Below are 25,026 nucleotides of genomic sequence, written 5' to 3' on the forward strand. Positions count from 1 at the left end.
GACACTGTCACACCAGAGCATCCTCACAGCATCCACAGACACCCCAAACCCACACTCAGGGCAGGCAAACGTGAGCCCAGGTTGCCCAGCAGGGCTGCTGGAAGGCCCAGAGCAGCCCCAGCCAGCTCGGCGACCCTGCTCCTGTCCCCTGGCACCCCAGCTCCGTGTCTGCCACCCCAGCCCGCACACTCTGCTTTAACCTGAGCCCAGTGGCAGTGGCAGCTCCCTGGGGACAAGTGGCTTCACTCCACAGGGAGGTGACAGCACAGCCCGCGGAGAGGGCTCCGGGCAGTAATAAAATAATTATGGTCCTGTTTGAAAATGAACTCATTTCTACAACTTAATTAGGGACAAACATCTCAACAATGACTTACAGGTAGCCCTGTGCCACGGGCCAATAAATCTGCAGCCTGGTGAGCTGTCAGAGGCTGTTTACTTCCTTTACCAAATAAATCATTCACGAGGCTGCTATTTTTGTAAGCTTTCCTTACACACAACTTTGAAAGTGACTTCATGAGCCTGTTTAAACATCTCACACACCCAGGGCCAGGCAGAAGATATAGCAGGAAATGTCTCAGAGGCAGAGTATGCATTTTTCTCTCAGGTTTTTTTTTGTTGAGAGGCTTACGGAGAGCTCCTGAGTGCATTTGCTTAATAAATCCAATTTTAAAAAAGCAAGATTTAGGTGGAGGCTTTCCCCCGGCTGACACAGATGTAAATGGTGGCTGTGGCAGCCACGCTGAGCTGTGCTGACTCACTGGTATTAGTGAGCAGTAGTAACAGGGAGCTGCAGAGGGTGATGCTAATGAGAGCAGACCCGACTGGGAGTACACACAGGAAGCAGACAGATGAAGTAACAAGCTGCTATTCTTACACCCTCCCGTTTTCAGGCTTGGGCAAGGGAGAAGGAGCTTGTGTGCAATAATGTGAGATATGAACAGAACAGCTACTAAATTGGAAGGTCTTTTCATAGTCTCTGATATAAAAAGCCCCGTTGTGCCCATGATGTGCTGCCTTCCGGGGGATGCTGGAGTTTCTCTCGTGGTTTCTGCATTGAGATGTAACTCACAACGCTGGGAAAACCTGATGCTTCTAAATATCCCCTGGAGTCAGCAGGGGAGAAACAGCTCAGAGCTGATGGTGTCCATCTGAGCGTGTTGTTAAGGGCAGAGCTGAGGCTGGAGAGGGTCTGACAAGAGAGATATCACTTTTCAGGCTGGTACAGAGCAGTGTGAGACCCACAGGGATGGTTCTTGCAGCACATTTGGGTACAGGGAAAGGGATGGCAGGAGCTGGTTGCCTTCAAGAGGGAGCAATGCTGGAACACCCCACAAAAAGCCAAATTTCCAGGTGCTGATGCTACATCAGGAGGAAGAAATGAAGAATATGTTGGGTACCCGCTTTGTTATCAATGAGAGCACAGTGCTAAAGTTCACCTTGCAGCCAGAGACGTGCCAGATGTGGGGGGCAACATCTGGAGCCTCCTTCCCCGAATATTTCTTCACTGGGAGAAACTCCCAGGCAGCAAAAGCTGCAGATGGTGGAACCCCTCTCTGGAGGCAGCCCCAGACGGGCTGGCAGCGCCGAGGGAAAGCCACAGCCACAAAGTGCAGCCCCACAGGGTCATTTCCTGAGCCACTGAGCTGTACAGCTGACCCACTGAACGGGGAAATTGTGCAAGAAATGCCGGGGAGGCTGGAGCTGCGCAGCTACAGAGCTCTCCTGCCCTCTAGTGAGGCTCGGCCCAAATCCCGGCTGATCCCATCCCAGCCCTGCTCTCCTGTTCCCCTCCAGCTTGTGGGATCAGGGCTCTGCTGGGTCTGTCCCTGCAGGGGGAAGTGGCCATTCACCCCAAAAAAACCGGTCAGAGTGGGCTTTAGTAGCATGGAATAACTGGGAAGTTATGTAAAGGGAAACTATTAGTATTATTGTTGTTATTATTATTATTTAGTAGTATTAAATTAGTATTTTAGTATTAAATTATTATTTAGTATTAGTATTTTTTAGTTTTTAATTAATATTACTAATTTTAGTATTAAATTAGTATTTAGTATTAAATTACTAATTAGTATTAAAATAAATTATATTTATTTTTCTTAATAATAAGGGAAATTATTTAGGGAAATGAAGTTTTTAATACTAAAATTAGTAATATCTTATTTTTCTTTTCTTCTTGTTCTCCTTGTCCTCCTTCTTCTTCTTTTCTCCTTCTCCTTCTCCTCCTTCTTCTTCTTTTCTTCTCCTTCTTCTTCTCCTCCTCCTCCTTCTTCTTTTCTCCTCCTTCTTCTTCTTTTCTTCTCCTTCTTCTTCTCCTCCTCCTCCTTCTTCTTTTCTTCTTCTTCTCCTTCCTCTTCTTCTTCTTTTCTCCTCCTCCTTCTTTTCTTCTTCTTCTCCTTCCTCTTCTTCTTCTTTTCTTCTTCTTCTCCTCCTTCTTCTTCTTTTCTTCCTCTTCTTCTTCCTCCTCTTCTTTCTCTTCTTATTCCCACTACTACTATTATTGTTGTTGTCTTTTTATTTTATTTTTATTTTAATTTTTAGTTTTAGTTTTATTATTATGTTTAATTTATTTATTTTAATTTTTATTTTTATTTGGAGACCCGATGGTCTGGGCAGACTGTCCAGGCTCTCCCTGTACATCCCCCATGGCCCTGGGGCTGGTCCCCCTCAGTGCTCTCACCCCGGGAGGAGTTTCCGTCAGTTCTCCCATTCTGACTGTCAGGATTGTCAGGACTCGCTTTCTCGCAGCTTTTTCCTTGGAAAAAGGCGAGATTTGGGTGCGGGCTCTAGAGGGCAGCATCTGCCGGCACATGGGGCTGGGGGCGCCGCCGGCTCCCCCCGCCCTGCGCAGGAGAAGCCTCGGGGCGAGGAAGAGGAAGAGGAGAAAAGCCCGGCAAGGATCATCCCTCAGGTGCTCACTGTCCTCTGCCTGCAGGTGGGACAAGGAGTGATGGAATCATGGAATTGTCAGGGCTGGAAGGGATCCTTAGAGGTCCTTTAGTTCCAAACCCCCTGAAAGGATTTGGGGACACCTCTCACTGTGCTCCAACCCTGTCCAGCCTGGCCTTGGGCACTGCCAGGGATCAGGGGCAGCCACAGCTTCTCTGGGAACCTGTGCCAGGGTTCCTCACCCTCATTGTAAAGAATTCCTTCCTTATATGTAATTTAATTGACCCTCTTTCATTGTAAAGCCATTACCCCTTGTCCTATTGCAACATCCCAACCTTGAAACACCTTGGTCCCTTCCCTGCTTGGTGACTGACCTTTGGTTTGTTGTTTTGTTTTGTTTTGTTCCCCAGACGAATCTCCAGTCCAAGGCCAGCAAATCCATTGGATGGATTTTTGGGGTGGGTCACTCAATGTTTCAGTGCTTCTCCATCTGTAAAACACCAACAGCCAGGTGGGCAGGAGGGAGAGACTCAGGTCACTGGCACTGGGGGATTAATCAAAAAATAAATAAATTGCACTTTCACATATATCTGTTAAAGTGGCAGCTAAAGTTAAGCTTTTTGATGTCTTTGTCTTAGTCTTTGTGAAAAGAAGTAAATAGGGAAAAAAAATTGTTGGCCCCACACTGCCACAGGAAGATGAGGTGGATCTGAGGAGGACGCTGAGAAGAACCCCAGGCCCTGGGATTATTAAAAGAAAAAAACTGAGAGAGAGATTAAACAGCTTATGACAAGCCCTTTGTACATTTAAAATAATTAGGAAGGTGAGGGTGGAGGGAGAAAAGGCTGTAAAGGTTCTTTCTCTGGTTTAATCTTTTCCCTCTAGTGGGGAGGATATTTCACAGTGGAAACAAAATTGTGTGAATCACCAGCACAGGATTCACTGGCTAACGAGGTGTCTGGCACTCCCAGGTGTTTCTGTCAGCAATTCTCAGTGCTCAGACGTCTGGCTGTCCCTTCACCCCCCACACGTGGGGTTCACATCGATGGCTCATCCTCCTGGGCTTATTGGCATCCTGGCAGATAATTGAATCAAGATCTTTGCTGTGCATGGCTGGAGCTCAGCTGCTGACATCATTGGACATCATGGTCCATCTGTGCTGTCCCTGAAGAGCAAAAGCAGCTCTGAGCAGGGGCTCTGAAGCCTGCCCTGACCCTCCTGGGGGACAGAACTGGAAGGAAGGCCCTGCTTCTTTCAGAGGAAGGGAACAGGATACCTGGGGCAGTGCTTTCCCCTTGCAGATAATGAGGGCATCTTCCCAGAGACACAGATGGTCCCAAACCCTCTGGATGGCTTGGGCATCACCTAGTGCCACATTGCATCACAGACCTCAGGGCACTGAGCAGGCAGGGGAGAGGAAAGTTTGTAATTTTGTCACTTTGTCATCTCGTGGCACAGGCTGCCGGACACACCAGGATTGTAGGAAATACACTTCAGACTCTGCCTGCTGCAACTGATCTCTTCCTCCATCTGAAGCATCATTACTGGTCACTGCTGAAGAGGGAGCACAAGGAGATGGACACATTTCTGTGGAAAACTCTCCCTCCCAAGCAGAAGATGCTCCTGCTGCCAGCAAAGACTGGAGGAGCTCCACATCCAGAGCTGCTTCATTGCAATGCAGTTCCCATCCACCTCTGGATGAGGGAGACAACTCACCATGAAGCCAAGGGGTGTTCAGGAAGGACAGGATGGAGGGGACCAATTTAGGGCACCAGAAGCAAGCCCAGCTCATACACAAGCCCTCTTTAAAACCTTGCTTTTCTTCCAGGTCATTTTCCATGGACAAGTGACCCTTCCTGCCTCACACCACAGAGCAAGCAGATGCTGAAGGTGAACCAAGTCACTCCCCTGCAGGAAAAGAGTGAAAGGAAAACGAATCAAAAAAGGAAATCAAAATCAATATTACAAAGTCAAATAATAAAAATTGTGTTATGGAAACAAAGGTCACCCAGGCAAAAATATAATTGGACGTGACAGCCTACATTTCCCCTCCCTGCCAATCCCAGGTGGGGAGACCTTGTGCCCAAGCCAAAGTGTCACCTGGCCATGCTGCTGGAGCTCCACAGGGTCTGTACAGCTGTCAGCAGCTGCAGGGAGGGAGGATGGAGGAGAGAAACCTGGGGGAGCTGCAGGCAGCCTGGCCTGAAATAGCAGAGGTCCTGCAGGGCAGGAATGAGCTGTGCTGGCAAATCCACCTGGGGAGCCCAGCGGGGAATAAAGGAGCCTGTGGCAGGTCAGGAGGGAGATGTGCTGAATAATCCTGAGGGCTGCAGGAGATCCAGCCTTGGGAAAGGCAGCACCAGCACAGGGACGTGCACAGAGGAGAGGGAATGTGTTTGCTTTCAGTGCAAAAAGGTAACTTGGGCAAGGCCAGCCTCTGTGTGCCTCAGTTTCCCCTTTTGCAATTAGACAGGGGAGGCACAGACACCTCTGGACCTCATTAACAAACACAGGTATGAACATGAGCCAGTGATTCTCACCCAGCCCCTCCAAGGCCTCTCTCCTGCAGGGTGACAGGCTGCAATGCCTCATGCAAATCTTCATTTTGGCCCTCCTGGTCTTGAAGGAGGGACCCCCAGGTTGCTCCCATTATGCTGCACAAGCCCTGACACATTTCAGAGAGCATTGTAAATGTGGGGCATTGATAATGATGCAAATCTCAAACCATTATTCCTCAGCCCACAGCACTTCTCTTCATCCTCAAGCTGGTGCTGATGGGTTGTTTGGTGCAGGTTTTTTTTGCTTCCTTTATTTTATTTTTAAACTTGACCTCCTGATTCCTCCCGGGAATTTATGTTGGATTCTTTTTATTATTACTTTCTTTCTTTCTTTTCTTTTTTTTTTTTTTGTTTTGTTTTGTTTTGCTTTGCACAAAGTCAGCAGCAGGGAGATAAACTTCCCATGAAGTCTATTTGCCAACAAAGCTTTCTTTAGCACAGCAGACAATAGGAAAGCAAAACAAATGCTCTGGCTGGACATGACATTTCCAGCACCATGGTGACCACGTTGCTGCTCTCTGTCCCCCCACAGCTGGCCCAAGGGTGACCTTCAGCTCCATAAAATTCTGATTTTCTTGTCAGCTGAGAGCCTGCCTACCTGGGCTGGGGAGTCCCACTGCAGGAGCTGGAGCTTCTCAATTCTCTGGCAGAAATCTCAGCAATCTCCTCTCCAACTGCTCCTAGCAGCTTTGTTACCTTGTTTTGGCCTTCAGTGCTTCCCTGCAGGTTTTGGTATTTGGGGGATGGCTCCTGAATGCTATGGGGGCAGCTGGAGTTAACCAAGGAATAAGAAAAGAGTAAAAAAGTCACTCAGCCTTCAGTACAATTAGCATGAGACCAAATCATGTTTCCCCCCAGCTCAAAGGTGGGCTGGGTTTAGCTCAGCTTCTGACAGAGTTGACACTGCTGTGGTCGGGATGGCAGAAAACCCAGCATGCACCCAGCACATTTCAGATGGACATCAAGGCTCATTCCCTTGTGGCTGAAACAGGAGTGAGATAACCCCTTCAGCAAGTTGGAAAAGCAGTAAAAGCCAAACTTGAAGGAAATCCAGGGGATAAAATCCGGGATTCAGCCTGGTTGCCTTCCAGTAACAAAAAAAAAACCCCCCAAAAAAACCCCAAAAAAACCAAAACAACAACAACAACAAAAAAAAGAAAGCCACCAAACCTAAACTGATTTAACTAATAATAATATTTAATTAATAATATTTAACTAATAAGTATCCAGGTGAGCTGGATGAGTGGGGAGAACCCTTTTGTAAAGGGGATTTCTCCCCTGAGACCCCCAAGAGCAGGACACAAAGAGAAGGCAGTGGGGAGCCCTGCCTGCCAGCCCTTGGCCACAAATAATTCTGTATAAATTGGGCCACCTCCCCACTTAAACAGGAGCCTGTGCACTGCCTGCATCACCCCCTGGTGGGTTTGGATGTGCAAACACAAGGAGCTGCTGAGGCTGTGGATGTGATGGGGGAGAACTGGAGAGAGTCAGGAAGGGGAACAGGATTGCTCCCCATTACACAGGGATGCTGCCAAGGGATAATGGGGAGCAGCAGCAGCACCTCTGTGTCTGGGGGGTCCACAGAGGCTCTGGACCCTGCAGCAACAAGGCCTGGGGGACTCAGAACAGCTCCGTGAGTCCCAGCAGTGGCTGAGCAGTCAAGAACTCAAAAAGGAGCCGGGGCTGGGAAACGCGACTGCGGAGCTCAACTGCAACAAAACACACAGAGAGAAAACTACAGATCCTTCTGCTGCTGGATGGGGGCTCCTCCCGAGAGAGAAAACCACAGGGAAGCAGCCTGGCACTGCAGCAGGGAGCTCCATGAGCAGAGGGTGTGATGGGGAGCAGCTGCCCCTTGCCAAAGTTTGGACAGAGCAGGGAGAGGCGGCAGAGCTGCTGCGACTTTATAAAACTTCACCTTCAGCAGAGTCTGCTCATCACCCCATCATCCCTGCCAGCACAGAGCAGAAATGGAAAAGATCCAAAGAATTGCAACAAATAGTATCAATAATCCATGAGAAGAGATTAAAAAGATTTAAGGCTATTTAGTTTTAGGAGAAGAGGGGATGGGATAGAGGTGAAGACAAGGAAGGCAGAGGCATACAAAGCGATGACTGAGGTAGAGGAGCACAAATTGGCCTCTGCAGCACCAAAACAGGAGACTTTCAATGCAGTTAGACGAGGGTACCTCCCAAACCAAGAGCAGGCAGAGCTGCAGGGTGCCCTGCCATGAAAATTCACAGTGGAGTTCAGCAGGATCTCCAAACTCAGAACAAACTGGAACAACAGTGGTGTTAGCCAGGATTAAATTTAATAAGCTACAAACTGTCTTGCCCAGGATTTTGTACCTCTGGGGTCTCTGGCATGGACTCTGCTGAAGACAGGACAGTGGGGTGAGGATTTAAACCCCTGGGGGTAATTCCTGTACCTTCCATGTTAAATAGCCCGAGGACAGGCCTAGAGCTACTGATGGGCAAACAGGAGCTGCATCTCAGCATCTGCCTGTAATAGATCCCACAAGCATCCTTGAGGGATTGAGAGAAATCCTTCAGAGGACCTAAAGAAAAAGCAACAGTGAATAATTACCGTCATCTACAAGGTGTCCTTCATCTTGGACCTCAGGGTGAGAGCCTGTGCCTGGGGAAACTGAGGCACGGTGACACGGGTGGCTCCTGCCCACATTGCAGCCACAGCTCTCCCTCCCAGAGCTGCACACACAGAGAAAGGAAAGCAGGTTATAAATTCAGGGTGGGTGCTCAAGGAGGCTCAGGGGGATGGAGAGAAGGATCTGGGGGGATCAAGCAGGCTGTAAATTCAGGGTGGGTGCTCAAGGAGGCTCAGGGGGATGCAGGGAAGGATCTGGGGAGCTCCTGTGACATCAGCTGGGTTGGTTTCTCCCCCTGGCCTGCAGCATCCCCAGGCTGGGTGGGACAGAGGGGTCTGCAGCCAGCACAGCCCAGCTGTCCCCTGGGATGGTGGCACCTGCAGGAGGAGGGACAGGGCACCCCTGGCACCTGGATCAGCTGCTCCTCATGGTTTGTTTGGAGGGTTTTGCTGGGTTGCTGCAAGAGGCCAAAGCAGAGGAGCTGTCAGGAGGCCAGTGACATTTATTAAGTATTAATCCCTGCAGTGTGTCACTCGCCAGCCTGTTTGATAATGCCTCTGTGCTGGCTACCATGGTTTCTCACCTCTCTGCTGCTCAGGACAGGGTTTGCTATGCTTCAGGGACTTGTTGGATATTTTTCCCCCCAGTCACTTTTTCTACCTTCTCTTCCTCCTGTCCCACAGCTGCTCTCTCCTCCTGGATCTACCACACAATTTGCTTTGATCATCTTCTCCTTCCCTCTTACCCCAAGCCCCCAGCTTCTCCCCAGACACAATCCCCAGTGCTCTCTGCCAGCTCAGCCCTATTTCATCTTTAAACGAGGCTTAAAAGGCTCTTTACAGGGGAAGAAACAAACATTCCTCCTCCCTGTGCACCCGTGGATTCCCTGCCAGCCCAGCCCAGCCCGGAGGCTCCCGGCCAGGCTGGGGCTCAGGGAGCATCACCAGAGTGACACCACTTGTGTTCCTCAGCCGCCCTCGGGGAAGAGAAAATGAGCAACTGTAGCTTTAAAACAAAGATTAGATGCAATTTTTTCCCTCCCCTCTCTCCCTGCCTTTCTCTCTCCTTTTTTAAAGGGAACTTGTCAAGGTTTCCATCAATAATAGATAATGGTGCATCACTCTGGCAGGTTACACCCTCCGGCTGTTTTGATATTTTCCAGAGAATTTGTCAGCAATCTTACAGCAAAGGAGGGCTGGGGGAAGGGTGCTGGGGGGGGGGGGGTGTGTGAGGCCTCATTAATTTTTTGTCATTTGCATTCCTGCTGCTAAATAATGTATTGATTGCTCTTTCTCTCTCCCTCTTTAATTCTCTCTCTTCTGCAGTGTCTCGCAGCCCGTGGCCCTCACTCGGTGACAGATGAGTTTGTCACAGGCACCAGACAGCTCCTGCTCCCTGCACTGGGCTGGGAGGGCTCAATGTGACCCTGGCACCAGCTCCAGGCCTGGTGACACCAGGGGGACACCGAGGACTCTCCCAGAGCAGATGCTGAGACATCCCACTCTGTGCCTTGGGTGTTATAAGTAAAAAAATCGGCCAATTTTTGGTTTTTTTGAAAAAAGGGTTGCAGAGTGAACTAGTCAAACCAGTTGCTGCCAAGGTGAAGTTCTACCTGTCTGTTATTGTAATCACTGGTTGGTTAATTGCTCCTTTTGTATTGGTAAGGCCCTACCTGGGGCTAAGGTCTCCTTCTCCCTGACGGTGAGAGGAGGGGACATGGGGGTGGCATCAGACAGAATGCAAAATAACCTCAGGACCAGCATGCCATGGGAAGCTACCCCACCAAACTTACCGAAAGGACCCCAAAAACAAGGAGCCAACACAGAATTAAGAGATCAGAGTGATGTCTGGACGTGAGGAACAAAGTACTGGGCCTGCAGTGATGCTGAGAACCTTGGTTGCCCCTCACCCTGAGCACAGACCTCAGCTGGAACCAAGAGACCAAGCCTGGAAAGCTCTAAAAGTTGAAACACAGGGTACAAACCCATTGTTTTCATGAGGGTGGGACCTCCAGTTCTGCTCTTAGTGGACAAAGCTGTGTGTTTTTCCTTCTCTCTGAGTTAGCCAGGGAATGACGATGGTGGCTGTGGGTTTGTTGGGCCTTGCAGCCTTGAGCTGATCACAAGTCTCCTGCCCTGTTTATATCGTTGGTGATCCACCTCCACACCCAGGGGCTCCAGGACAGCAGCACAGGTGTCCCAGCACCTTGGATGTCACCAGAGGAGGGGTGACAGCCATGCACAGCCAGGGAAAGCAGCCCTGGAGCCTCTGCCAGCCCAGCTCCACAGGCACCTCTGGGCTTCTGCAGGAAGGAGCCTCTAGAAAGCCAACATGGGCAGCTCTTACCTTGGGAGGGCAGGAGAATGGAAATATTGCTCTTCTAACTTCAGGAATCTGCTTCCCTGTCCCTTCCATAGACCTGAGACACAACCAAGGTCCACTGAGTTGGCAGCTGAGCTAAACACGAACCTGCACATGATTTGGGCCTTGCTCAGCTTAATGTGGCTTGGCTTCTCTTTTAATTAATAAATACTTAATTACATAGTTAATATTTTAATATTTCCTTTTAAAAATATCTGATTTAATGGAATTACTTCCAGCTATTTGTTTTGTATTACTTTTATGTTTATTTTTCCTCTTTCATTTCTCATTTCACCCTCCAACCCACTGCTCTAACCCCTGAAGCTCCCAGCTGATCTTTGCTACTGGAAATTAGGGAGGATATTAGCTAGAAATTGCTACTGGAAATTTCCAGGCTTTTACTGGAAATTTCCAGGCTTTTAGGCTCGTCTGGTCTCTTTTAAAAAATGCAGTCTGGCCCTTGGTGCTGGCATCCACCAGCCCGAAGTGTTAATGTGGATTATTAGCGCTGGATACCTCTCTGCAAATGTACCAGCCCCTGGGGAGGGGAGGGAAGGTAGAGGGGAGGTGGGACAATGGGATTGTTAAAGATTGGTTAGAAACTCTACTGGGAGTGTGGTCCCATTTTTAATGGGATGAGCCCAAAGATGGGGAGGACCCCGAGCCTGTGTTTGCCTTTCAAACCCTCCCTGGCTGCTGTCAGGAGCAGCTCACCTGCACCCAGGCCAGCATCGAGAAGGGTTCCAGCTGTGGGGATGTGACCTGCAGCAGGGACAGCTCCTCTCTTCCTCTCCTCAGCCCTTGGCTCCTTGTGCATCTCCTCTGGCTCCAGGGTACTGCACACAGTGGGGGGATGCACTGAGAGAGTCACTGAATTAAAGCAGCTATTGCTTCCTGCATCCCCTTCCTCTTTCTTCCCTTCCCTGGCAGCCCCCACCTCACAATCACATCTGATCCCCCAGCTCCAAATCCACATTTCCCCAGCCGAGGTGAGCTGAGCCTTACCTGGGCTGGGACATCTCCCCCATCCTCTCTGTGAGCCCATGCTGAGGACAGTGGGCGATTCCATGAGCAGCCAGTTGGGATAATAAAACAAATAAACAGAAGAGTTACAGCCAAGGCACTCGGGGCACCATAAAACAGGCTAAAAGCAAATACAGCATCGTTAATCCATCACAAAATAACAGCTCCTTACGATCCTGAACGCATCAGAAATGAACGAGAGACCGGCAGGGCCACAACACACCCGGGGCTGTGTGGAATGTGAAGCAGGGCTGGAAACAAGCCCCAACCACACATTCAGGGTGTGGCTGAATCAGGGCTCCAGGAACTCCCACCTCCCTGCCCAGGTGTGTTTAAAACCAGTGACACCAGGAGGAGAGGTGTGCTGATGAGAGATGCGCCCATGCTGCTGGTGGAGCTGGAGGTGACAGGGACTCGGTGCCAGGAAAGGAGGAGATGAAACAGATCTGGATGGAAACTTAACGGGGCTCTTTAGTGCTCCATCTTCCCACTAATGAGGGTTCTGCATGTGAGGGCAGGAGGAAAAAAAGCCACCAGGCACTAATAAAGCCCTGTGACTTTGCTGACTGCAGGCACTGGTGCTAATGAAGTCACCAGAGAGATGGGATTCCTCTGGCAGCTCTGACATTGCTCTGTAGAACTGTTATTTTAATTCAGTCAGAGGAAACAACAATAAAAATGGGGGGGAAAAAAGCCACAGACTGGTGTGCATGCCCAGGCAGCAGCTGATGCTGGTTTGCCTGGTGGCTGGGGAGCCTGGGGGGGAGATGGGGTGGGAATGGGGGTGGTATGGAGCCATGGAGGGGTGGGATGCTCAGGTCACCCCAGAGCTGGGCTGTGAGCACCTCCTGATGATCCAGATCTGTGCCAGGAGCCCTGGGGACACAAGCAGTGTGAGGTCAGGTCCTGGAGAGGAAGGACAGAGAGATGGACACTGATGGATTTCAAAGCATTCCATAAATGCCACGCGCACCCTCCAGAGCCATGCTTGGAGCAAACACCCAGCAAGGGCCATTCCATAGCCCTGGAGGTAGAGGATTGTTTCATGGAAGCAATGGCTTTATACATACAGACATATATTTAAACATATTTCTACATATTAATATATTAATATTATTTATACATATCTATATATTGATATTATATATTTATACACATATATATGTATATATATATAATATATATATACACATATATATCTCATATATATATGAGATATATAATATATATGATATATAATTTATATATGCATATATGATATATAAAAATATATAAAATTTTATACATAATAAGATATATATAATATTTTATGTGTGTATATATATATGGTATATTATTTATACCTAACATATCAATATATTAAATAAAATCCCTAAATCTTCCCCCCATATACACGTGTGTGTATATACATATAAAAGCTCAGGACTGCAGTTTGGCACTGACAGGCTTTAGCAGAGGCTGGTTTTGGAAGCCTCACAATGTCCCCTGAAATCCCCATCCCATCAGCTTTTATTTGAGCTCCGCTGAAGTTAAGGAGGAGTCGTTTCACCGTCCTGGAGTGCCCGGTGTCCTCGTTGTCACCTGGTGGAGCAGGAGGAGCAGGCAGATCCCCCCCTGGGGTTCTCCAGTGCCTCTTTTTAATTAGAAACCTCGTCTCTGAGTCTTACATGCCCTTCCACAGGGTGAGTTGCTCTCACCTGCTTAATCCTGGGAGATTATTTTCTGGCCTCTTTTAAAAAATAACCCAACCGCCCCAAACTCTTTGGTCTCTTTCAATTCTTTTCATTTCACCTCATTTAATTCCTTGCCAGCTTAATGACTCGGTAGTAATGAATGAGATGAAAATTAGGGCTTAATAAGTGTTAGGAAAAGACAGTTTTCTTGCTGATGAAGGGAGCCTGGTGGTGGGAAAGTGGAGCCTGGGGAGAGCACAGAGATAACCCCAAAGCTCCTCCTGACCTTGAGAGAGGTGATGCCAGCTCTGGCTGCAACTGGTGACAATGACAAGCTGCAGAGAGATCAGGGATGTGGGGCTGGACCAGCCAGGGATGGCACAGGGCACAGCTGTGAAAAATGCGTATTTTTATGATTGGCTTTTTGCAAATATTAAAATGAATATTACATGTGTTGTGTTAGAAAGTAATGCTGCATTAATTCTCTTAAGTTGTGCGTTAAATATAGTTTTAGATGTGAAAAATTAGTATTTTATGATTGGCTTTTCGCAAATATAAAAATGAATATTACATGTGTTTTGTTAGAAAGTAATGCTGTATTAATTCTCTTAGTGTATTAAATATAGTTTTAGGTTATAAGAAATGTTAAAATAGAAATGATGCTATGTAGGATACTTTTTTTAAAGAAAGGACTCGCACCGAGATAGCAGCCACAGGACACCTGAATCTTTCAGAGAAAGGGAATTTATTGCTCCATTATCAGAAGAAATGAACTTCTTCCCGCCTTGAAGGAGCTGTCAGGACCCAGAGGAAGAAGCTGACACTGACCAGCCAGAATCCTGGGTTTGAATGGAATTTATGCATCATGGATGAGGTGTATGAATATCCAACAGGTTATTGTTTTTAAGGGTTAATCCTCTGTTAACATGGGTCCTTTTCCAGGCTTGTGCTGCCTAGAAAAAGTGCCAGACATCCAAAACTCTTTGTTTCTATTGTCTCGTATTGTCCTAATTCAAAATGTCCAAATTATTATTACTCTAATTGTATTACCTTTTTAATAGCCATTTTATTACTATTAAATTTTTAAAATTTTAAAACCAAGTGATTAGCGTTTTTCACACAGCTCACACTGCGTTAGCTGACTCTGGACATGTCTTCTAATTAATGATAATATTGAAACTGACAGGTTGATCAGGGGAAAAAAGGTGCAGAATTAATTGACCTGCCAGCAGATGTGTCCAACAAGATTCAAACACAAACCTGTCCCTGCCCATCCGCCCCAGCCAGGGCAAACACTGCTGGCACTGTGGGCATTCCTGTGACTTTCAGGGCACCCTGAGAGCTGCCTCCACCTCTGCCACACACCACATTACTCCTCCATTGTTGCTTTGATTTTTTTTAAGATTTTTCTAAGCTTTCTGATGTTTACATTTTTGTAACAAACTTCCTTACTTTCTGTAAATAACTTATTGCTTTGCATTCTTTTATAGAATAGGAGAAATTTGATAGACTGTTGGTTTGTGCAGTGCCATTGGAGAGGTGGCACTTTCACCCTCCAATCCACTATCACTTTTTAGAAAACTACAAGTGTTAAAGTTAGAAAATAAACTTGTGTGTGCAGGCTTTGCAGGGGCACCTTCCCCAACATCTCCTCCTTTTCCAGATGCACAGGTCACCAGAGGATTTTAATTCCCCTTTCCTAGGGGATTTTAATTCCCCCTTCCATGGACTAGAGGTGGTTAAATGGATTTCCTCATATAATCTGAGCTGCTGAAATTTTTATTCAAGGGTGGGAAAAAGCCTGAAGAGGAGAGTGAATGAGGAGCTCAGCGAGATGGGGCAAACACCACCAGGCTCAGGAAATTCCCTGAGCTAAAAATAGGTGATGCTAAAATCTATCAGAGGGCTCACACAAATTACAGGGATCAAAAATCCTGTTCCTGCTTGCTCCTGTGCATCTTCTTGCGGCTACTACAGCAGACAGGAGACCAAAACCCTACTAAAACCCCACTATTTTATAGCAGACACCTCCAGCAAAACAGCCCTTGGATTCAAAAGGATGCTCCAATCCCCGCACCTTCTTTTTAATTTTTTTTGAGTTATTTTTTTTATTATAAGTCTCCTCCAAGTCTGTTCCTGCTGTGACAAACAGCATGAAAGGACCCCTCAATAATCAAATCAGCTGCTGCTCCTGCACAGCCCAAGATCAGATGCACCTGCAGCGGGGATCGATTGCCTGATTAGGGGGGATTGATTGCCCCAGCCTCATTAGCATATCGTTAGCACTGACCCCATGGCTGGCCCCACTCAAGCAGGCCATGGCCTGGATGGATTAAAGAACCCAATGCACCGGGGAGGGATGGAAATCAGTGAACAGGAGAGGGGGAGGTGAGGATGCTGGTCGATAACATCCACAGCATTGCCCTGCTGAGTTCTCCCGTGCTCGTCACCACCACTCCTGGAGCATCCCAGGGGATGCAGCTCCATGGAACACTGCCCTGCCCATGGCAGCCCTGGTGGAGCATCCCCCTGGGCACCTTGGAGGGTTTCTTCAGGAGCTCCAGCCCTTTTGAACACTGACTAACAGGTTTTATTTTAGTGCTGTGAGTCAGTAGCCCCAGATAGGATTTCCATCTGTGCCATGCCAGACTGTGCTTTGGGCCTCTATCCAAATAAAGCTGAAGAACTGGTTGGGTTTGATTTGGTTTTATGGTTGGGGTTTGATTATTTTTTTTTCCTTATCAGTTTTGCACACAAAAGAAGGGAAGAGGAGCCTGGGCTGCTCCAGAGGCCCTGTCCAGCCTGAATTTCCCCTTGTGAGTGGCTCCAGGCAGGAGCAGGGCTCGTGTCCAAGGCCTTGAGCCATTCAGGAGAAGGCAGAGCCAGCCCCAGGTCCCAGCCAGGACAGGAGCCCCAGAGAGGTCATGGCCAGGCATGCAAGGGCAGTTTGTCTGTTCCCAAACATCCTTTGAACATCCAGGACCAGATCTCTCCTGGTTTTTTGGTTTGTTTTTTTTTTTTATTTTAATTACCTGATGTGACATCTGTGGGATGCTCGAGGACCACGGGCGCAGCACAGGTGACCTCACACAGCTCAGGTGACATCCAGGCACGGACACCCTGTGCCCATCTCTGCTGACCACATCACAAACATCACATAGCACGGCCTGGACAACATCAAGGTGCCCCACAGGGTGCCCCACAGGCCCCTGCCCTGGTGGGATGTGGGGATGCCACCTCCAGCATCATTCCCCTTCACCCGCAGGGTGGGGGTGTCCCTGTGCTGGGGGTGTTGTCCAGCTTTATGAGGCATTTTTAAAGTAAAAGGTGCTAGCAGCAAATAAATTCTGGTTTCCCAAATAATCAGCACGGATTTGGCTGAAAAAAAGGGATTTCCTTCCTTCCTTCCACTCTGGTGTTTGGGACAGTGGGAAGCTCCAGTGCTGCTCCCACACGAGATGCAGTCCTGCCTGTTGAAGCTGTCCATCAGCTCTCATTGTGGTTCATTTCCTCTGCTGGGTGAGTTATTGCCGGAGGCTCGGCGCCGGCAGCCCTTTGCCAGCTCCTGTAACACAGAGAATTAATTAATTAGCAGCGATGTGCTAACTACCCGCGCATCTCATCACCGTAATTGCACCGGCCGCGAGCATCTCACCTCCTATCGATGAACAGAGCCGCCTTCCCCTCCCACACCAGGCCTCCTTTCCCACTTTGCCCCCGCTCCTTTCCCACTTTTTTGGCCATTTCTGAAGAGGAATGATTTGTCCAGATTGCAGCGGTAGTGGGAGAGAGGAGCACATCCAGGGATGTGGGCATCGTGCAGCATCCCTCAGCCCCTGCAGGAGCCCTGGGAATGAGGGACAGAGCCTGCTCCATCCTGCAGCATCCCTCAGCCCCTGCAGGAGCCCTGGGAACGTGGGACAGAGCCTGCTCCATCCTGCAGCATCCCTCAGCCCCTGCAGGAGCCCTGGGAACGTGGGACAGAGCCTGCTCCATGCTGCAGCATCCCTCAGCCCCTGCAGGAGCCCTGGGAGTGTGGGACAGGCCCTGCTCCATCCTGCAGCATCCCTCAGCCCCTGCAGGAGCCCTGGGAACGTGGGACAGACCCTGCTCCCCGCCGTGTTTTGACTGCTGAGCCTCTCTGAGGCATCCCAGTCCCAGCCAGCGTCGGGGTGATGCTGCACTCCCTCAAGGACACAGCTCCGAGGGGCTCCCTCCCTCCCTCTGCACTGGGACAGAGCTGCTCTTCAACAGGAACCACGTTCCAAGCAGTGTTTTCCAACAAAAAAAACCCTCCTGCGCTTTCCTACCTGCAAGAAATGTGAGTGTCCTACTCCCCCTCTTCCACCACCCAACACGGAAAATGAGAAAATGCTGTGAGCAGGACCCACCCGAATGACAGCGACCCTCCCCACCCCAGCCCTTCACAGGATGATGATTACACATTATTCCATGAATAAGGAATGTCTCACTGCACATTTCCACCTGTTCCCAGCGCCTCCCTGTGATCCCTGTGGCTTTCAGGGAACACAAACCCATTTTGCAGGCAGCAGGGATGTTTGGAGCCTCCTTCATCCCAAATTTCAAGTGTTTATCTCCTCTGCTTGGCACAGCTGCTCCTCCTTGGGTGGGAATGGGCAGATCAAGCTCCTGGGGTCAAGTTTTTGTTGCTGCAGGTCCATAGCCTGCTCCAAAGGAAAAGGCGTTGTGAGCATCATGAAGGCACCAAAGAGAAACAAAACCCAGTAAAAACTGTGTTGGCAGCTGGATCCCAGAGACTGATTAATTAATTGGCTGATTAACCACCTATGTGTCCAACCCAAGGGGCTCCTCTGCTGCTTTTCTCACCAGAGAAGGCAGATGTGCTCACTAAGGTGCAGAAAACAAGGAGAATAGCCCCTGTGTTGGAGATAACTTACTGTTGCTGAAGAATCTTCCTCCTCCTCCTCTCTGTAACAGGCCAAAAATTAAATAACCAATATTGCTTTACTGTTCCCAAGCACCTCCACCCACCCAGCAAAAGGCAGGGATAGAAAAACTGCTGTGGCCTTCAGGAAAAATAAAAAAAAACTCAAACCAAATCCCCCCAAGCTTTCTCTTTCATTCCCTTGTCAAGATAAGCAAATGAAAAAAAAATATGGAGAATGTTTTGCCACCAAACCTAATGCTTCACGCTGTGTAGGTGTTCTCCTTCTTTATGAAATTAGTGTTGGCCAAATTTAGTTATTTTCACATCATTTCAAAACAAAGAGTCGAGATACTCCATCTTTTAAGGATTATGAAGAAACATTTTGACACAAAAACCCAACCCCCCCATTCATCAAGTCCTCATCTAATTCAGCGCAAGTTCATGAATAATTTTCATCAGCCTGAAACCGCTCGTGGCTGATGAGACTCAGCCCAAAGTGCCCACCAGGGTGGGATCCTCTCCTCTCCCCAGCAGTGAGATGTCCTGGGAGCCCAGGATCTGCTGGGAATGGTGACCCCAAAATCCCTGAAATTTCCTCCCAGGCCTAAGGTTTGCCACAGCAAACAAATGAAATCCTGGAGGAGTCAGGAGATGTGGTGAGAACCCTCCAGAACACCTTCTTCCTCTCCCTGGGGCACGGCCACATCCCCACCAACCTTCTGCACCACTTTTGCTGCTCTGGGCAACAGGAGCTGTTTGGAGGGAAAAATAAAAGCCCATCAAAGAAAAGACCATCAAAGAAAAGCGCATGCTGGAGTCACAGCCATAAACCCGGGTCTGTGGGGCCACTGAGGTGTGCCACCATGATATTTTATGAAAAATCCTTTTGCTAGGATCTTTTCTCCTGAGAAGCTGAGAGGCCTCAGAAATTAAATGTGAACAACGATTACCTGTTGCTGTGCAATGCAACAGCAGGATCTGTGATTGGTGTCATGTGGTTGTTTTTAATTAATGGCCAATCACAGTCAGCTGGCTCGGACTCTGATCAGTCACAAGATTTTATTATCATTCCATTCCTTTCTTTGTTAACCTTCTGATGAAACCCTTCCTTCTATTCTTTTAATACAGTTATAATATATAATTTTCTTTTACTATAATATATATAATAAAATAATAAATCAGCCTTCTGGAACAAGGGGTCAAGATTCTCATCTCTTCCCTCGTCCTGGGAGCCCTGCACACACCCTCACCGAGGTGACTTTCCCAGGGCAGGCTGAGGGTCTGTCCCTGTGCCCTGGAGAAGACTTTGGCCACGCAGAGCATCAGGGACACGTGTCCAGGGTCAGTTTTTCTCTCCCCAGGGGCTGCAGGAGCCCCCCAGCACCCCAGGGAGGGCACTGTGGGCTCAGACAGCAGCACCCGGGGTGGTTTGGGGGGCAGGAAGGCAAAGAGCTCCTGCCTCACCCCCCTTCTGCCCTCTGTGCCAGGCTGATGGCAGCAGCAGTGCCTGCTGCTCCCAGGGCTCCCAGGCAGCTCCACAGAGCTCTCAGCGCTGCTCTTGCTCTTGTTTTCCTAAATAAACTTCTCCACAGCCAAGATTTTCCACACTGACTCGAGCTGGCATAGCAGATTCCCCCAGATGTGGCTGCAGCTGCCTCCCTGCACTGCCTCTGCTGGGAACCAGCTACAAAACTTCTGGCTGACTTGCAAGAGAATATTTTCATCATTAATTTTGCCTTGTGAAATATTTTGAACCCCATTCTCCCTTCCTGGGATCTCTTGGAGCCAGCCCGTGGGTGTTCAGTGGAATCAGGGGGTTAAGCTGGAAATTCTCCTCCCAACTTTGCACAGTTGGTTTTAAACTGATGGCAAAGATTTAGGAGGGCTCTCAGCTAACAAATGGTAGCAGATAACCCGGGAAACATTAAATACCATTTAATTAAATACCATTATATATATAAAATAATTAAATACCATTCAATCACCTGTCTGTTGTCACAGAGGTTTCACCCAGGGCTGGGGGCAGTTTTGGCAGCCCAGGATGGGCAGATGCTGTTTTGCCAACCAGCCAACTAAATTTGGCCAATCCTAATTTCATAAAGGAGGAGAACACCTACACAGCATGAAGCCCTGTTCCCAAACACCCCAAAGAAAGTTCCTCATCCCCTCTCCCCTCCAGGCTCTGCTCCCACTCTCATTTTCCCCCTGATGGTGAGACAGGAACCATGGCATCATCATCCAACCCCCCTGAATATAGTTATAATATATCATTTTATTATAATATATATCATAAAATAATAAATCAGCCTTCTGAAACATGGAGCCAAGATTCTCATCTGCAGGGCTGGGAGCAGCACAGGCTCCAGGGGGGGATTTGGGGTGCACCTGAGAGCAGGGAACACCTTGGGGCAGCATCTCCCTGCAGATCCACCCGGTGCCTTCAGCTGGTGGAGCCATCCCCTCACTGTGGGACTCTGCCCCTGCTGAGAGCCTCAGGAAGAAGGGGAAGAAAATAATGAACAAAAAAATAAAAAAAAAAAAAAGGAGGAAAAGAGAAAGGAGATTAAAAATTATAAACGGCAACAGACAACAAAACAACAACAAAAATACCCAGCTTTCTCCTCAAACTGTTCTTTTAGTCCCAACAGCGTCTGCTGCGCAGAGCTCGCGTCTCAGAATTCACAGCTGCTCAAAAAACCCAAAAAAGCTCATGAATTATTTATCCCCGCTCAGATCAATCCTTCAGCGGGCTGTCAGTGAGGAATCAAAGCCCCAACAAGGCAGGCAGGTGAGGAAGCAACTTCCAAATTCCCTGAGTGACCAGCAGCTCCCTCAGCTCTCCTGCTGCCCCATCCCTGTCCCCCTGGTGCCCATCACACACAAATTATAAACTGAAATAATTTAAATCATAAACTGAAAATTTAAATTATAAACTGAAATAAAATTGATGGCAAAGGTTTATTCCAAGGAACACAGGGAGGTTTCTCCCCCTCATCCCCAAGTGCAGCCATTTCTCACAGCACAGCCCAAGGGTGCTTTATCCTCAGCTCTGCCTCCTGCCTGCACCCTCTGAAACCCTGAAAATCCTGGGTCTGTCCCCCACAGCCTCTTTTCTCTTGTAAAATTGGTAAGGAAGTTAAAAAAGAGGATTTGCAGCAGCTGAGGGAAGGAACCACCCGTGCTCCTGTCCCCATCCCTGTCCTGTCTATCCAGGGTCTGTCTGTCTGTCTGTCTGTCTGTCGGGAGCTGCACATGCAGAGGAGAGCAAAGGACAGGGACACACAAGGGCTGGAAAATCTCTCATTTGTCCACCCTGTCTGGGGTGGAACAGCAGAGAGGCTGGATTGGAATCAGAGGGAACCTTTCGGCTTCTTTTCCTCTGCTTTTCCGGTGAAAAATCCGCCCTGCAAAGAGAGGTGGCAATGTCCCACCAGTGTCCCCAGGGCTGCTCCAGGCTCTGAGCTGGGACTGGGGGTGCTCCCAGGACCTTTCCCAGTCACACCAGTGAGAGCAGCAGGGGTGACCATGGACTGGGGAATCCGAAGGGTGAGCCTGGAATGGGCACCTGAAGGGGGACCCTTGAATGGGACACATGAAGGATGATCCTGGAATGGGGAATCTGAAGGGTGAGCCTGGAATGGGCACCTGAAGCTCTGCCCCCTTCCAGGGTGAGGATCTCCCAGTGAAAGCGCCGAGTTTGGTCTCTGATTTCCCCACATCCCGAGTTTCCTGCTGCCAGCTCCGGTTCCTGCATCACCTCCGCTCCTCCTGGAGCATCTCCGTGTCCCTGGGTGAAGGCAGCGCTGCTTAATTAGCGCCGGCTCCTCATTAACTCCGGTCCGGAGCTTCCTCCAGCTGCAGCTCCGCTCCTGCACAGCCCAGCCCGGCTCAGGAAAAGGCAGAACACACCCGGGATACCAAATCCCCATCCCTGATGGGCAGAGGAAAAGGCAGGAACACACCCGGGATACCAAATCCCCATCCCTGATGGGCACAGGGAAAGGCAGGGACACCCAGGACACCAAATCCTCATCCCTCCATGCCCCATCCCCTGCACAGCCAAAGGTGGGCACTCCCTGCCATGAAACCAAACCTCGCGGTGGGCACAGGGGGGCTCAGCTCTGCTCCCTGTCCCCATCCCACCCCCTCCGATGCTCCGGGAGAGCCTCCAGCATCCCGAATTCCCGCAGCACCTCCCCTGGTGCAAAGCCATTCATCAAGGCACACAAGCAGCTCGGCTGCTAAAGGCCACGCCGTGACAAAATGCCAATAGCTGTATTTACATTCAATAGGTGCCGCTAATCTCGCCTTCAGGAAGCGTCTGCTGAACCTGCCTGTTCCTCGCCGGGCATCACCTCTTTAATCAGTCTCTTGTTACTGATCGCAGATTGATTGCACTTCCAGTAGCCAATAGGTTTTCCGTTTAATTTTCGGCATCATGTTTAATTAAAGCAGGGTGGGTCCGACCCCATCAGATCATATCAAAGTCTGTCTGAGCCCCAGGTGAGTGAGAACACCAGCATAAATTATTGATCAATCTTTGTTCAGATTAATCTATCACTGCCTCTCCCTGGGCAGTGCAGGACAGAGCCTGGGAGGTGTTTTGTGGCAGCTCAGGACACTGAGAGATCCAAATTTGCTCCTCAAAAGCATCACATCTCATCCTTTCCTCCCAGAAAACCCCAGCCCAGGGGCACAGCAGGTGCTGGGGGATGCTGTTAACTCCCAGTTATTCACTGGGAGGAGGATGCAAACCACAGCGAGGAGCCAAGATTAAAGAAATCCCCATTCTGCACAAATGCCAGTCTAAAAGCCCTGGAAGAACAAGTGGCTTTACCCAGTGTTGGAGGCCCCGGAGCTGCAGGGTCAGGGGGAGCAATGCTCAGGACAGGAAAACCTTTCTCCCCTGCCCTGCTGCAGAATTCCAAGTGATGCACGGAAGCACAGCTCTGTGTCAGAGGAGATGAGGGGCACAGGGATGGCTGTGATGGGCACAGAAAGCCAGGCAGACAAGGTGGGAGGTGATGCTGCCCCTCAGCCCGAGCTCTGTGAGCCACGAGGGGTTTCTGCTCCTCTGGGGCTGGGCGAGAGCCCGAGCTCAGAAATGATCCAGAAATGCTGAAAACCAACAGAGCCTTGGAGCACCTGAGAGGTCCTGTGGGGCTCAGGCTGCTCCAGCACTGCAGCTGGAGAGCAAACAGCCTTTGGATGATGAATAAAGATGGAGAGGAGGCATTCCTGCCGCTCCCAAGGCTCTCCTGCCTGAATACTAATTGCTGGTCTGAGCTGAGACTGCTTAAAAGCATGTTTGGGGCCAGGGTGTGGAAGAGACTGCAGTGCATTTGCATCATTCCGGGGAAAAACAGGTGGTTTTGCTGGATTCAGAAAACTTCTGTTCCTGGAGTAAACTTTGGATGCTGCCAAAGCCCCAGAGGGGTGAAGGGCTGCGTAGAAATAGCTGGAGAGAGGGGAAGCATTGCCAAGAGCATCAGCTCAGCTCGTGAGTCAGCAGCATTAGCTCTCACCTCAACAAGCAATCTGCAAATTGTGCAAATCTGCTTTTCACAGTTCACCTAACCTGCGAAATGGCCTCAGATTTACAGCCCCTGTGTTCACGCTTAAAAACAACTGAGTTAATGAAGAACTGGGAGGGATGGGGGGGGAACTGCACAGAGACAGAGTCTGGGTTTCACCTGAAGCCCTGGCTGGTGCCATCCCCACAAGGGTTTCTGTCCCATCCCCACAAACACCTGGGGCTGGTTTGTCACCATCACATTCTTTGAAAATTCCCTTTGCAGGATTTCTTCTCCTGGGAAGCTGAGAAGCCTCAGAGAAAAATGAAAACAATAATTACCTGATTGCTTCTACTGTGTTTTGCTGCTTTGGAATGTGGTTTGGACATTGTGTAAAAACTGGTCATTGTTTCATTGGTTTCGTGTGAATTGTTTTAACTTAATGACCAATCACTGTGTCAGACTCTGAGGAGAGAGTCACAAAGTTTTCATTAGTATCTGGTTAAGCCTTCTGTAATTGAAATAATTGAATAATATATTTTTTCTATTCTTTAGTATAGATAATATAATATAATATAATATAATATAATATAATATAATATAATATAATATAATATAATATAATATAATATAATATAATATAATATAATATAATATAATATAATATAATATATCTCATAAAATAATAAATTTGCCTTCTATGAACATGGAGTCAGTTTCAATCATTCCTCCCAACAGCGAGGGACTCAGAAAATACCACACTGGCTCCTGAGCTGTGCATCCCCTTTGCTTCCCTCTTTTTCCACCTGCTTGCTGCAGCTGCAGCCCCATCTGAGGCTGAGCTGGGGGATTCTTTGATAAGGCAAAGATTTCCAATCCTTTTGGATTAAAACCCTCCCGTTTCGACAAGGAGATCAGTCTGTGCAAGGAGAGGATGAAAGGGGCCGTGTTTGCCCTCCCTTTGTAAATTGTGAGATCAATACCACGTTTCCACTGGGATAAAAGGGCCAGCTCGGCTGTGGGGGGATTGCTGGGGAAGGAAGAGCAGGAGCAGAGTGGAGGAGCCACCCCAGGGTTTACCTTTAAAGTATTTTTAGCACCGAGCTCAGAGGAAAAAGCTGAATAGTTCAGAGCAGGATGAGCAGAGGACGTGGAGGAGTTACCTGTGTGCACAGGTCCTGGAGCAGAGCTGGGAATGAGAGGGAGCAGAGGAAGGTTATGACAATTCCATCTGCTCCTGCACTAAGAACATGTGTGACAGGAGGGTGGTGGCTTTGAAACCTCTCTCAGGGCCTCACCCCTTGGATTTTAAATCTCTGGAAGGAAATCCATCAGTTCTTCATGCAGGGCTGTGTGTGAGCAGGTACCTGCCAGCCCCATGTGTGTGAAATCCTGGTGTTCAGTAACCCTTGGGTGATGCTCTGGATGATTTCCAGCATTCTGTGGAGCTGCTGCATCCCCTGTTGCATTGCTGCACCCTGGGACCTGTCCAAGATCC

Source organism: Melospiza georgiana, chromosome 20 (genome assembly GCF_028018845.1).
Source record: "Melospiza georgiana isolate bMelGeo1 chromosome 20, bMelGeo1.pri, whole genome shotgun sequence".
Lineage (NCBI taxonomy): Eukaryota > Metazoa > Chordata > Aves > Passeriformes > Passerellidae > Melospiza > Melospiza georgiana.